Source organism: Engystomops pustulosus, chromosome 7, assembly GCF_040894005.1.
Source record: "Engystomops pustulosus chromosome 7, aEngPut4.maternal, whole genome shotgun sequence".
Taxonomy (NCBI): Eukaryota; Metazoa; Chordata; class Amphibia; order Anura; family Leptodactylidae; genus Engystomops; species Engystomops pustulosus.
The window spans coordinates 167,563,000-167,576,294 of record NC_092417.1 but is presented as its reverse complement, the minus strand read 5'-3'; the positions used below and the strand labels follow the sequence as shown (position 1 = coordinate 167,576,294).

The 13,295-nt window shown below is 44.2% G+C and overlaps 1 protein-coding gene across 2 annotated transcripts in view; it reads left to right on the top strand.

Moving 5' to 3' along the window:
• The first annotated feature begins 3,314 nt into the window (after positions 1–3,314).
• IRAG1 (inositol 1,4,5-triphosphate receptor associated 1) overlaps positions 3,315–13,295 on the top strand; it is an 85,322-nt gene continuing 75,341 nt past the window's right edge. For both annotated transcript variants that reach the window (XM_072118847.1, XM_072118846.1), the window contains exons 1-2: positions 3,315–3,429; positions 3,548–3,691. The gene's annotated coding sequence lies outside the window, so the exon portion shown is untranslated. The remainder of the gene's footprint in view (positions 3,430–3,547; positions 3,692–13,295) is intronic.

Sequence of the window (13,295 nt, the reverse complement as noted above, 5' to 3'; positions counted from 1 at the left end):
ATGTTCAATTGTGGATAAAATGAAAGCAGCTCTGTGATTGGTTGATTTGGGCGTGTAGAGGATTGTGATGGAGGTATTTTTCACTGACTTCAGAGCTGATATAACTCGGCAGCCATTTTACATGGGATGCATTAGGCATAGCTCCCAACCGTCCCGATTTTGCCGGGAAAGTCCCGTGCGTCACGGGAAGCTATGAGATTGTCACGAATTTTCCCCCCAGGTCCCGCTGTGTCCCCATAGTAAATACTTTGAAAGCCTGAACTGATAGTACAGAATGGCTTCTACAGACATCGGGCAGGGAATCCTTTTCAGAGAAGTGTCGGCTTAGCGGAGAGCAGGGACCACGTCATCAGGCTCAGATCTCTATCCATATATGGTCACTGCATCTCCTAGGGTTCCCCAGAGCAGACATCGGGCAGGGAATCCTTTTCAGAGAAGTGTCGGGTTAGTGGAGAGCAGGGACAGGGTTCAGATCTCTATCCATATATGGTCACTGCATCTCCTAGGGTTCCCCAGAGCAGACATCGTGCAGGGAATCCTTTTCAGAGAAGCATCGGGTTAGCGGAGAGCAGGGACCATGTCATCATGTTCAGATCAGTATCTGTCCATATATGGTCTTCAGGGCTTCCCCAGACACAAGCTCTTTATTTAATTAAATTGAATAAAGTTTTACCCAGGCTGAGATTCAAACCTGGGACCCTCTGCACCACAGACAGGAGCCTTAACTAACTGAGCTATAAGCCCAGAGGTACTTATCAAATGATTTCTGGTAACTAAGAAGTGTTATCTGCCACTGTTACACTGTGACACAGACTTACTGCCCTGATATATAGAGAGGGATCTTCTCAGAGGTTATTATTGTAATTATTGAGACTATTATTATTATTAATTTTATTATTTTTATTATTATGGAGATGATTATTAATAATAGTAAAAATAATAATAATCATCTCAATAATAATAATAATAATAATCATCATCATCATCTCCATAATAATAATAATAATCATCATCTCCATAATAATAATAATAGTCGCAATAATAATAATAATAATAATAGTCGCAATAATTACAATCATCTCTGAGAAGATCCCTCCCTATATACCAAGGCATTAAATCTGTGTCACAGTGTAACAGTAGCAGTCACAGGGCTTAGCTACCAAAATTCTAAAACTAGATAGTTACTGAGATTATAGCTCAGTGGGTTGGGGCACTGTGTCATTATTGTTCATGGACACTGCAGGTTCTAAGTTCAAGTCCCAGTCAAGATAATTTTTTTTTTTTTTATTGAGATGATTTTTATTATTATAATATGGTTAAAATTTGGGGCGTGGCCAGGGAGTGATTGGGGGTGTGGCTTAGGGAGATCGACGCTTGCCGCCATTTTGACCCTCTTTCCCTTTCACAAATGTTGGGAGGTATGGCACTAGGTTAATGGGCCATATACCAGTGCTGGTAAACTGGTAGATAATGGGGCTCACTTTCGTTGGGTTTCCAGGCGCCGAATCGCCCCGGGATTTTGGCGCATCAGGGCCGGCTTTTAAACAACAGAAATCGGGGGGCATGGGCGTTGGAAAACCAGACGGATTTGGAAAAACCGCGGTATTTAAAGAAAAAAATTATGTTGCTTGACACACACTTACATGCACCGGGAAGAAGATGGTGAACTCCGGCGGACCTCGGCGCAGCAGCAACACCTGCTGGATATCGGGCGCACGACCTTAGTGAATCCCGGCAGGACGCGAATCCACGTCGGACAATGCGCCACGGGATGGCGAATGGACCGAGTAAGTAAATGAGCCCCTTAATCTCTGCTGTCTGTATCCCCGCCGTCATGTTACGCGAGTGTACAGGCTTTCACGGTACACAAATCGGTGGCCGGGCCGTCGGACGATCCGATGGATTTGGACTATGCGCGGGATTTAACATTTAAATTTGTGTCGCAAGCTAAGCACTTACATGCATCGGGAAGAAGGTGAAATCCAGCGTACCAGAGCGGGGAAGCGACACAAGCAGGATATCGGGTGCACGATCTATGTGAATCGCGGCAGATGTGCATTCCGGTCAGACAGTTCGGATCGGGGATCGCGCAGGGACTGGGTAAGTAAATGTGCCCCACTGTTTTGTTAGACAAGATTAGACACAGTATCACATTCACATACGATAGCTTTAGGTACGCCAATCCTCGCCACTTTCAAAATAAGAGGCAGCCCAATTGCGGGACCATTGGCCTTGGTGGTGACTGGTTATGGCCCTTTTCTGACCAGTTTCACCCCGTGAACTTTTTTGTGCTCCACTAGATGTACAATCTTTCACAAAAGTGTATCCCTAATTTATGATGAGGCCATGTAGTATCAGACAGTGGCTGAGCAAAAAGTATCACAAATGAAAGAATTAGACGGTATAAAACATAACAGGCTTAGATACAGCAGACAACATCACACTTGGCAGGCTTAGATCGAGTGGCTTAGCAGACTGCATTGGCTTAGATACACTGCCCACATTTACTTAAAGGAAATCGACCACCAGGATAAAGAATTGTAAACCAAGTACACTGATATACTGATGTGTGCCCCCTCTGGCAGGATCTGCTTTTCTTTTAGCTTCTTAGGACTTGTTTTAACAATAAAAAGGGTTCACAAATTATGCAAATGAGCCTCAGGGGCTCCAGACTGTATAGATGTCAATGGAATTTGGAGCCCCAAAGGCTCATCTGCATAATTTTTAAAACCTCTTTTTAAAAACAAAGGCATATGAAGCTACAAGAAGATAAGCTTCTGCCAGAGGGGGCACACACAAGTATGTCAGTGTGTTTGGTTTACAATCCTTCATCCTGGAGGTAGATTTCCTTTAAAACAAACTACTATGTGTAGTTTGCCTGTGTAGTGTGCAGGGGACGCCAGATTCAGGATTTTTGGCGGGCATTCTTCATAAATCTGGTGCCCCCTGCACTGCCCCGACAGAGTGCATCAACTTTTTTTGGGGCGCAGACACCTTAGTAAATGTGGACCACTGGGTTTTCATCAAGTTGCATTTTTTTCCCTGATTTATGTAACTACAGTATTTGCGTTCAGTCTGTGATGGGAATGACCGGGCTGTGCTCTATAAATATCCGCTGTGTCCCCCTGGAGATCTGCGCCATGATGCTTTGGGTCCTGATCTAGATATATACAAGTATCAGGTTTGACACAGAACAGATTTCCCAGTGAGGTGTCTTCTTCACATTTGTGTCTTGGCTGCAGAAGATGAGGGAGGGCTGAAGATCTTTTTAGAACTGCACCGAGAAGGGACGGAATTCTTTTTTTTTTATGCTTTCCTCTTTTCTCAAAGTTTATTTATTTTGCGCGGAAGACACGGACCCTGAGCTTCAAATGTAGCGAAAACTCTGAGACAAGTTTCTTCAGCCAAATGCAGCATTGACCTTAAATGGTAAAAGCTCCCAGGAGTGATTGAGAGGGCGGCCGGAGGGAGAGAGAGGGAGAAAAAAAAAAGTAATTTGCTTTTTTGGTTGGTAATCTGCATAACTAAGAATAAACTGCATTTTCAGGGACAAGCCAGGACTGGAGCTTTTCATGTAATGAGGATGCAGCAAAGTGGCCGTCGCCTGAGACGTCCATTGATGTGCTAAATACTGCAGGGGGTCCTGCACGGAATTTTGGGGGATAACTCTGTGCAATGGAAGATAAATTGGGTAAGAAAATCTTTTATTCTGTCACTCCACATATTGTCACAGTCCTCTATTTCTGGAGATTTAATAGTAGGGTCTCGCTGGCGGGGGTCTGCCATAATGTCTATAACGATGTATCACATGCACAGGGTAGGGTTGCGATTTTGGTGCGTGACTGCGACACCAGTTTGTATGACTTTATTGATTCTTTTGCTGATATATGATTACGAAAAATCCACGAGTGACCCAATCACAATTGTATGGACCCATTATATCATCTATGTGATGTCACTCCTTCCCATAGAAATACAAAACATGATATATACAGCTCTCATTTAAGTTAATCTTTGGACCTCTGTATCTTAAAAATAATTGCATCCAATTCTGGATATCGGGTTAAGGTTAACCCTCCAGGCCATGGATATTTTATAAGGATATACCTACTTTTTCCACTGCACAATTAGACAGCTTCTGGGCCATAATTCTTCAAGGGGTTGTCTCCTTTGAAAAAGTTTTGTCCCTTTCCACTTTGAGGGTATTTAAGGAGATCAGGGTCACCTTCTAGGGTCCCCCAGGATGTACCTGCAATCGGTTTGGAATTCGGCTGCACTTTTTGGCATTACATGGACACACTAATGATCGTAATAATTCCCCCTGGCTTCAAGGGGTTAATTTTCAGGACACAAACATTTTTAAATTGTTTTTCATGGATTATTATGGCACATTAATTATATTCCTCCTGTTCAAAAATTAGGAGAGAAGCCAAGCGCTAGGGCCGACCCATTTATCACAGGCCTATATAATTCTACTTTGATCTCGGACTACTTATGGTCGCTGTAATACAGGAGTTTAAATTTGTGCTTTACTTTTATTTATGGACTTTTATAGTGTCTTGTTTTAGGAACTTTTATCACTTGTATGAGATTGTAGTAGACATACTGGTTACTGAAACGTAATATTTTTCAAAAACAGTAGTGATGTCACAAAAATCATCCTCCATAAACTACACAGCAGAAATAATAACACTTCAGTGCCCTTAATACTACTTTAGCGCCACAATAAAACCTCCCCAGTGTCATGTATAATTTTGTGGCATAATATTTCTACTTGAGTGACTAAAAATTCCACCACTATACCCATAAATAATCATCACTGTGCCCGCATAATACCAGCTGAATGTCCATAGTATATTCACCACAGTGCCCTAATGATACCACCTCAGTGTCCATATATCACCACCACAGTTCATTGAAAAGAAATTTAAAAAGGCAAATCCAAGTTCCAAATGTGAGCCTTCCGACGCATTTCAGGCATTATATTACCCACTGTCCAAATATAATCATTAGAGATCCAGAATATTGCTTTAGTGCCTAAACTCCAGTGCCCTAATTATACCATCTGAATGTCCATACAATAACCATTATGAGACCCAATAACACCACCTTTTTACATATATATTTACTAAAATGCTGTAATAATGCCACTTCAATGTCCATACATACAAATTCATCACAGTGCTCACAGAATACCACCTCAAAGTCCATTCATATATATTCACAAGAGTGGCCGCAAAATACCACCTCAATGTTCAAAATAAATATTCACCAAAGTGGCCACATAATACCACCCCAATGTGCATACATACATATTCATCATTGTGCCTACATAATACTACAAGTTCATACATTTATATTCAGTACTTATATAATACTACCTAAATTTCCATACATATATATCCACCGGAGTGCCAGCATAATACTACCTCAATGTCCATACTTATACATTCATCACTGTTCCCATACATTACCAGCTCAGTTTCCATACATATAAATTCACCAGAGTGCCCACATAAAACCACCTCCATGTCGATAAAGTATATATACACCAAAGTGGCCACATATACCACCTCAGTTTCCATACATATATATTCATCAGAGTGCCCAATAATACCGCCCCAATGTCCATACATACATACATATTTATCATTGTGCCTGTATAATACCACCTCAGTGTCCATACATTTATATTCACCAGAGTGCCCATAAAATACCCCCCCAATGTCCATACATACATATTCATCACTGTGGCCACATAATACCACCTGCATCTCCATAAAGTATATATACAATACAGTGTCCACATAATACCACCTCATTGTCCATACATATATATTCACCAGAGTGCCCATATAATACCACCTCAGTGTCCATACATATATATTCACCAGAGTTCCCACATAATACCACCTCCATGTCCATAAAGTATATATACACCACAGTGTCCACATTATACCACCTAAATATCCATACATATATATTCACCATAGTGCCCACATAACATTCATGTACATAAAATATATATACAACATAGAGCCCACCGGATACCTTCTCAATGTCCATACATATATATTCGCTATATTACCTACAAAATACCACCTCAACATCCATACAAAATACCACCTCAACATCCATACATATACAGTATATACATATAATCACTATATAATGCCACCATAGTACATAACAACACCCACCACACCATAGTTCCCTACTGCATCACAGAGCCCAAATTATACTGCCATCATTTGATTATATCACCATCACTTCTCCCTAATCCTAACATTGTCGTTACTATAACACCAGTTTGCTCTTATTATCTCATAACTGACCCTATACCACTACAACCTGACGGACACATTTATATCAGTCTGAGTAATTCTGTGTTCAGTGTATCAATGGTGGTAAAATGTATCAATCTGGAGTCCTCTATCTGTAACAAAATTTCAGCTTGTTTTGTACCCAAAACATATTACAAAGTAACAGAACTTTTTCATGTGAATTATATAAACGTATGTGTACACTGAGCCTGAGAACGCTGCACAATCCGTCAGACTCCCTTCTGCTGATGCTATTGTTGTGGTATCAGGGTAATATCACATTGTGTCCTCGGGGGTCTATATACAAAGCTGACTTATAATCATAACAGCGCACTGAATTATACGAGGTTTAAGGAAATTTACACTTGTATCTCTCGGTATTTCCCCCCCTGGATCCAGTCCAAACATCACATTGTGAGAGATGAATTACACTAAAACCATGCTGAAATCCTGTTCTCCCACGCCGAGATGCTCATTTGGGTAAAATGATGAATGATTGATGTATGTTTTCTTCTTATATCTTCCATACAGTAGATGTAGCAGAGTAAGACTGATTTCACACTTATCTTGTAATGCATTTACCATATCCATCAGTGTATTCATAGGCCTCCAATTACCCCACTGAATTTCAATGCTTTCTTCTCTTGTGTATATAGATCTATTTTTAATAGACGGTGTCCTGATCGTGTTGGTGCCCAAAAGTTTATCTTATATTCCCAAGCGAATTTCCCTCATTCCCATCAGAAGCTCGCATGACCCATTGATGGCAACCATGTTTATTGCCAGGGAGTTATAATATAACTTGGTTGTGATGTGGTGTCCTGGTTGTGACATGGTGTCCTGGCTGTGACGTGGTGTCCTGGCTGTGATGTGGTGTCCTGGCTGTGACGTGGTGTCCTGGCTGTGATATGGGGTCCTGGATGTGACGTGGTGTCCTGGGCTGTGATATGGTGTCCTGGCTGTGACGTGGTGTCCTGGATGTGATGTGGTGTCCCGGCTGTGATATAGTGTCCTGGCTGTGACGTGGTGTCTTGGGCTGTGATATGGTGTCCTGGCTGTGACGTGGTGTCCTGGCTGTGACGTGGTGCCCTGGCTGTGACGTGGTGCCCTGGCTGTGACGTGGTGTCCTGGCTGTGACGTGGTGCCCTGGCTGTGACGTGGTGCCCTGGCTGTGACGTGGTGTCCTGGCTGTGACGTGGTGTCCTGGGATGTGAAGTGGTGTCCTGGGATGTGAAGTGGTGTCCTGGCTGTGACGTGGTGCCCTGGCTGTGACGTGGTGCCCTGGCTGTGACGTGGTGCCCTGGCTGTGACGTGGTGTCCTGGCTGTGACGTGGTGTCCTGGCTGTGAAGTGGTGTCCTGGGATGTGAAGTGGTGTCCTGGTTCATAGTTTATACGGTTGACAAAAGACACTTGTCCATCAAGTTCAACCAAGGAAAGGAAGGGATTGGATGAGGAAGGGATTTAGGGGAAACAATTCTATATAACATAACCATCAATGTTATTTAGGTGTAAAAAGGCATCTAGACCCTTCTTGAAGCTCTCTACTATCCCTGCTGTGACCAGCGCCTGAGGCGGGCTATTCCACAGATTGACCGTTCTCATGGTAAAAAAGCCCTGTCGCCTCCGGTGATTAAACCTTGTTTTCTCCAGACGGAGACAGTGCCCCCTCGTCTTTTGATTTGATTTAATCTGAAACAACTTACCACTATATTTTTTGTTTGGACCATTCATATATTTAAATAGATTAATCATGTCCCCTCGTAGTCGTCTCTTTTCCAGACTAAATAAATCTAGTTGTTTTAATCTTTCCTCATAACTAAGACCCTCCATACCCCTTATCATTTTTGTGTCTCTACGTTAAACCCTCACCAGCTCCAGGGCATCTTTTTTATGGACCGGTGCCCAGAACAGGACGGTATATTCCAGGTGAGGCCGAACCAATGCCTTGTACAGTGGTAATATTACATCCCTATCACGAGAGTCCACACCACCCTTGATACATGACAAGATCCTACTGGCTTTAGAGGCAGCTGATTGACATTGCATGCTGTTATTCAATTTATGATCAACTAGTACCCCCAGGTCCTTCTCAACAAGGGACTCTCCCAGATTTACTACCCCAAGGACATATTTTGCCTCTGGATTATTAGCCCCCAGGTGCATAACCTTACATTTATCCACATTAAACCTCATTTGCCAAGTGGACGACCAAACATTCAGTTTCTCCAATTCACCCTGCAGCCTATGAACATCCTCCATAGACTGTATTACACTACATAACTTAGTGTCATCTACAAAAATAGACACAGTGCTATTAATTCCTACCTCTATATCATTGATAAATATATTAAATAGTAGTGAACCAAGCACAGAACCCTGGGGTACACCACTCATAACTGGTGACCATTCTGAGCAGGAATCATTGACCACAACTCTCTGGATACGATCCTTCAGCCAGTTCTCAATCCAATTGCAAATGATTTCTGCCAAACCAATAGCACTAATTTTACCCATCAGGTGTCTATGAGGTACACAATATCCACAGCTGCTCCTCCATCCAGGCACCTGCTCACCTCTTCATAGAAGCAGATCAGGTTAGTCTGACAACTTCTATTCTTAGTAAACCCATGTTGGCTATCACTTATTATACCATGTGATGTCACATACTCCAGTATGTAGTCTTTTACTAACCCTTCCAATATTTTCCCCACAATGGAAGTTAAGCTTACAGGCCTGTAATTTCCTGGCGAAGTTCTACAGCTCTTTTTATATATTGGCACCACATTTGCCTTGTGCCAGTCACTTGGCACCACACCAGACATTACGGAATCCCTGAAGATTTTAGACAGCGGCACAGCAATAACAGAACTGAGTTCTTTAAGAACTCTGGGGTGTAACCCATCTGGTCCAGGAGCCTTGTACACATTGATTGATTGGTTGTGATATGGTGTCCTGGCTGTGATGTGGTTTCCTGGCTGTGATGTGGTGTCATGGCTGTGATGTGGTGTCCTGGCTGTGACGTGGTGTCCTGGCTGTGACGTGGTGCCCGGACCATGATGTGGTGGCCGGGCCATTATGTGATGCGATGCACGGGCCGCGCTGTGGTGGTCCGGGCCATGATGTGGTGGTCCGGGATGTGATATGTTGGTCCGGGCTGTGACCCGGTGCCCCTGTGATGTGGTGCCCTGGCTTTGATAAGGTGTCTTGGTTCTCATATAGTGGTCCGGGCTGTGATATGTTGGTCCGGGCTGTGACATGGTGCCCTGGCTGCGATGTGGTGGTCCGGGCCGTGATGTGGTGGTCCGGGATGTGATGTGGTTTCCTGGCTTTGATAAGGTGTCTTGGTTCTCATATGGTGGTCTGGGCTGTGATATGTTGGTCCGGGCCGTGATATGGTGCCCGGGCCATGATGTGGTGGTCCAGGCCGTGATGTGGTGGTCCGGGCCGTGATGTGGTGGTCCGGGATGTGATGTGGTGGTCCGGGATGTGATGTGGTGGTCCAGGATGTGATGTGGTGGTCCAGGCTGTGATATGGTGGTCCGGGCTGTGAAATGGTGGTCCGGGCCGTGATATGGTGGTCTGGGCCGTGATATGGTGACTGGGCTGTGACGTGGCAGGGGTACTAGATGGTAGACCCACACCCTTATGTTATGCCATACCATTATAATATGGTAATATTCCCTTAGCCCCAATCCCCTCTGTTAGGCCTAGCCTGTACATGTACAGTGTTAAAAATCTCCCTCCATCCCCGGCTGCTAAGGAAGAGCTCAGATCCTGAGGGTCCGGTTGTAAACATTTATTGTCTTGATTGGTCCTTGGCAGACGGATGGTATGAAACGTCCCATCACAGCTCAGAACTTTGGATGTTTTCTGTGTGAGTCACCGCACAAGGAGAGGCCATTGTTTAGCATCAAGACTGAGAATCAGAGGTTTGAGCTGAAGTGCTGAGGAGGAGGAGGGAGAGTTATAGGAAGAGGATCGGAGATTCCCATGAATTATCTCCTTGCCAAATAAAGTAAGGAGAGAGAGAACTTCGGGGAAGCTTTTATAATTCAGTTATGAGAAATCTTAACCTCAGAGCTGCCTTCACTGTACTGCAGCTTCAGAACTAAAATCTCTCATCGCCCCCTGCTTGTTCAGTGCTTACATTTGCTTACTCTAGACACTGTATTTTTCCACCAGCAGAATTATGATTGCAGCTCTGTAGAATATGCAAATTGGTAACTACACTTAGATTTCCCTACACCCAAATGTCTTACCCCATATACATTTTTCATGCTGATGATCTGTAGGAACAGTCATTATTATATCATACACTCCAAACCCCCAACGATCTGCATCACGTCTCGTGACTTCTACCAGTATCCAGTGGATGGATCTGGAAGCCAAATGTTGAGCTGCAGTTCCCTAGTATGGCCAGTTTACCATGGATGGAGCCATCTGCTTCAAGCGTTAATAGCTGATTGCTGTGGGGTCTGGGTGTCGGACCCCCACAATGGCATAGTGATACTGCAGTTGGGGTGCGCTGACCATTGCAATACTGTATTCCTGCTCCGCCATTTCCAAAATAATTCAGCAAAGTATGGTCCTCTCCCTCCTCTCCTCACTAAGTAATTGGTTCCCACGTGCTGCTCATAATGGATTGTTAAGAGTCATTCAGGCCAATGCGGGACTATTAATAATCCTCCTGCCAGTGTTATATATAGACACCGCTCCTATTCACATTGATCCATGAAATATTATGTGTCCACCAGGTCGGGGGTTATCACCAGCTCCCAGCACTATGATAATATCCCACTCGTGGGGTCACCAGGGACATGAGACAGGGCCACTTCCTGCCCAACATGGGCTAAACCAGACACATTTGCTTTCAAGGGGATCATATAGTATTGATTGGGGTCTGGGACCCCATAACTAAGGGGAGGTAGTGCTTAGTATAGGGGGAGGGGGTTTATAGATGACTTATATATAGTAGTCGTGTCTGATTACTGTGCTGCACCTAGCAGTCTGTACCCGGCCCCTTGCGCCGTACCCTCGGATGGATAGATGGGTGGCTGACATGATGAAGAGCGCGATGTGATGTACATTAAACATTATGGAGAATATTGTATATGTTGTTCAGCGTTATGATAACATGGGGGATTACGAGGAGCTATATATCTCCATTAGGCTCTGTTGTGCATTAGCGCTGAAGGCAGCTGTCGTGTGTCAGACATGCTGGAGACAGCCGAGAGGTTCCCCTATGTAGGGCCCACCACCTGAGGGGCCCGCTCACGATATACTCATGGCACAAATACAGAGTCATTTATAACTGAGGAGGATCAACTATGCCCAGATTGCTGCTTTATGCACATAATAACAGGCTAGAATAGTATTTTGGTTGTGTTCACGCCCTTCGTCAGGTTCGCATGTAGTCTATTTGGAAAAGGCTGGTCATTAATGTATTTGTATGAAATATTGGGGCCCATTTACTAAGGGTCGTGCTGCTCACTTTCGAGATACTGTGCACCTTTTTTGGGGATTGCGCGGCTTGCACAGGTATTTAAGAAGTGTCTGCACTGGGATTTTGGCGCACACAATCCTTTTTTGGCACAGCTGTGCTGGCTTCCATGCCACACAAATTAGGGGGCGTGCTGTCGGACTGTTCGACTGATTCGGACTGAGAGCAGGATTTAACTTTCAAATGATGTCACAAGCCCAAGCACTTAGATGCACCACTAAAAAGATGGTGAACTCTGTCGGACCTGAGCAGGGAAGCGACACATGCAGGATATCGGGCACACGATCTTAGTGAATCGGGGCACAGTGTATTCTCATCGGACAATGCACTTTGGTGAACTTCAGCGGAAACGTAAGTAAATGTGCCCCATTATCTTTGTTCAGGCCCCCAGACCAATCTCTGTAGGGTTGGGGGTCGTTGTAATATTGGCAGCCATTGGTAGACCACCATCTGCCCCAGCTCCTACCCCACTGGGTAGATTAGTAAGGTTGTAATAACACAATGGGGCACATTTACTTACCCTTCTGCTGGAGTTCACAGAAAGTGCATTGTCTGACGATCATGCACTCTGCCGCGATTCGCTAAGATCATGCGCCAGATATCCTGCATGTGTCACTTCCCCGGCCCAGGTCCAACAGAGTTCACCATCTTCACCACAATTTGAAAGTTAAATCCCGCACTCAGTACGAACCAGTCGGATTGTCCGACGGCACGAACCCCCCCCCCCCCCCGTGCGATTTGTGTCGCATGGAAGCCAGCTCAGCTGCGCCAAAAAGCTATAGCGTGCAGGCACCTGTTAAATACCTGTCCGAGCCGTGTAATCCCTGAAAAAAGTGCAAAGTATGATGAAAGTGCAGCACGTGACCCTTAGTAGATGAGCCCCAATCTGTACAAATCACCACATACCCAAGGTTTTTTAGGGTGCAACCACATGTTCAGTTTTTCACATGCAGTTTTTGCTGTCCAAACCAGGAGAGGAATTAAAAAAGAGCAGGAGAAGCTTCTCTCAATGATATGTTCTCACACATTATCATCCACACCAACTTTTGGCTTCAAAAATTCCATCTGAAACACTGAACATGTGGACGCACCCTCAAGGCTCCCAGCCCAATGGAAAAGTTCCTGAGCATTAAGGTACCAAATCCCTAGTGTCCTTCTAAGAGTATGTCACAAATGGCGTTTTTGGTCCGTTTGAGTATGCATTTTGAAAATGCATAGTTTTCAATGTTTTCCTTGCGTTTGGCTGCTTTGAACCTGTTTATCTATTAATTATATAATATTATTCTATTATTATCTATCTATTACCTGCCCCGACCTCAGCTTGTCTGCTGACCATGTCTTTTCACCAACCCTTAATCAGCTGCCTCCAAATGGTAGTTCCCTACAGCAAGTCCAGATCCCTGTAGGGGGTTAAATGTAAAAAAAAAAGAAAATTCTTAAAAGGAAATGGTGCTCTGGGAGGTGTTACCAG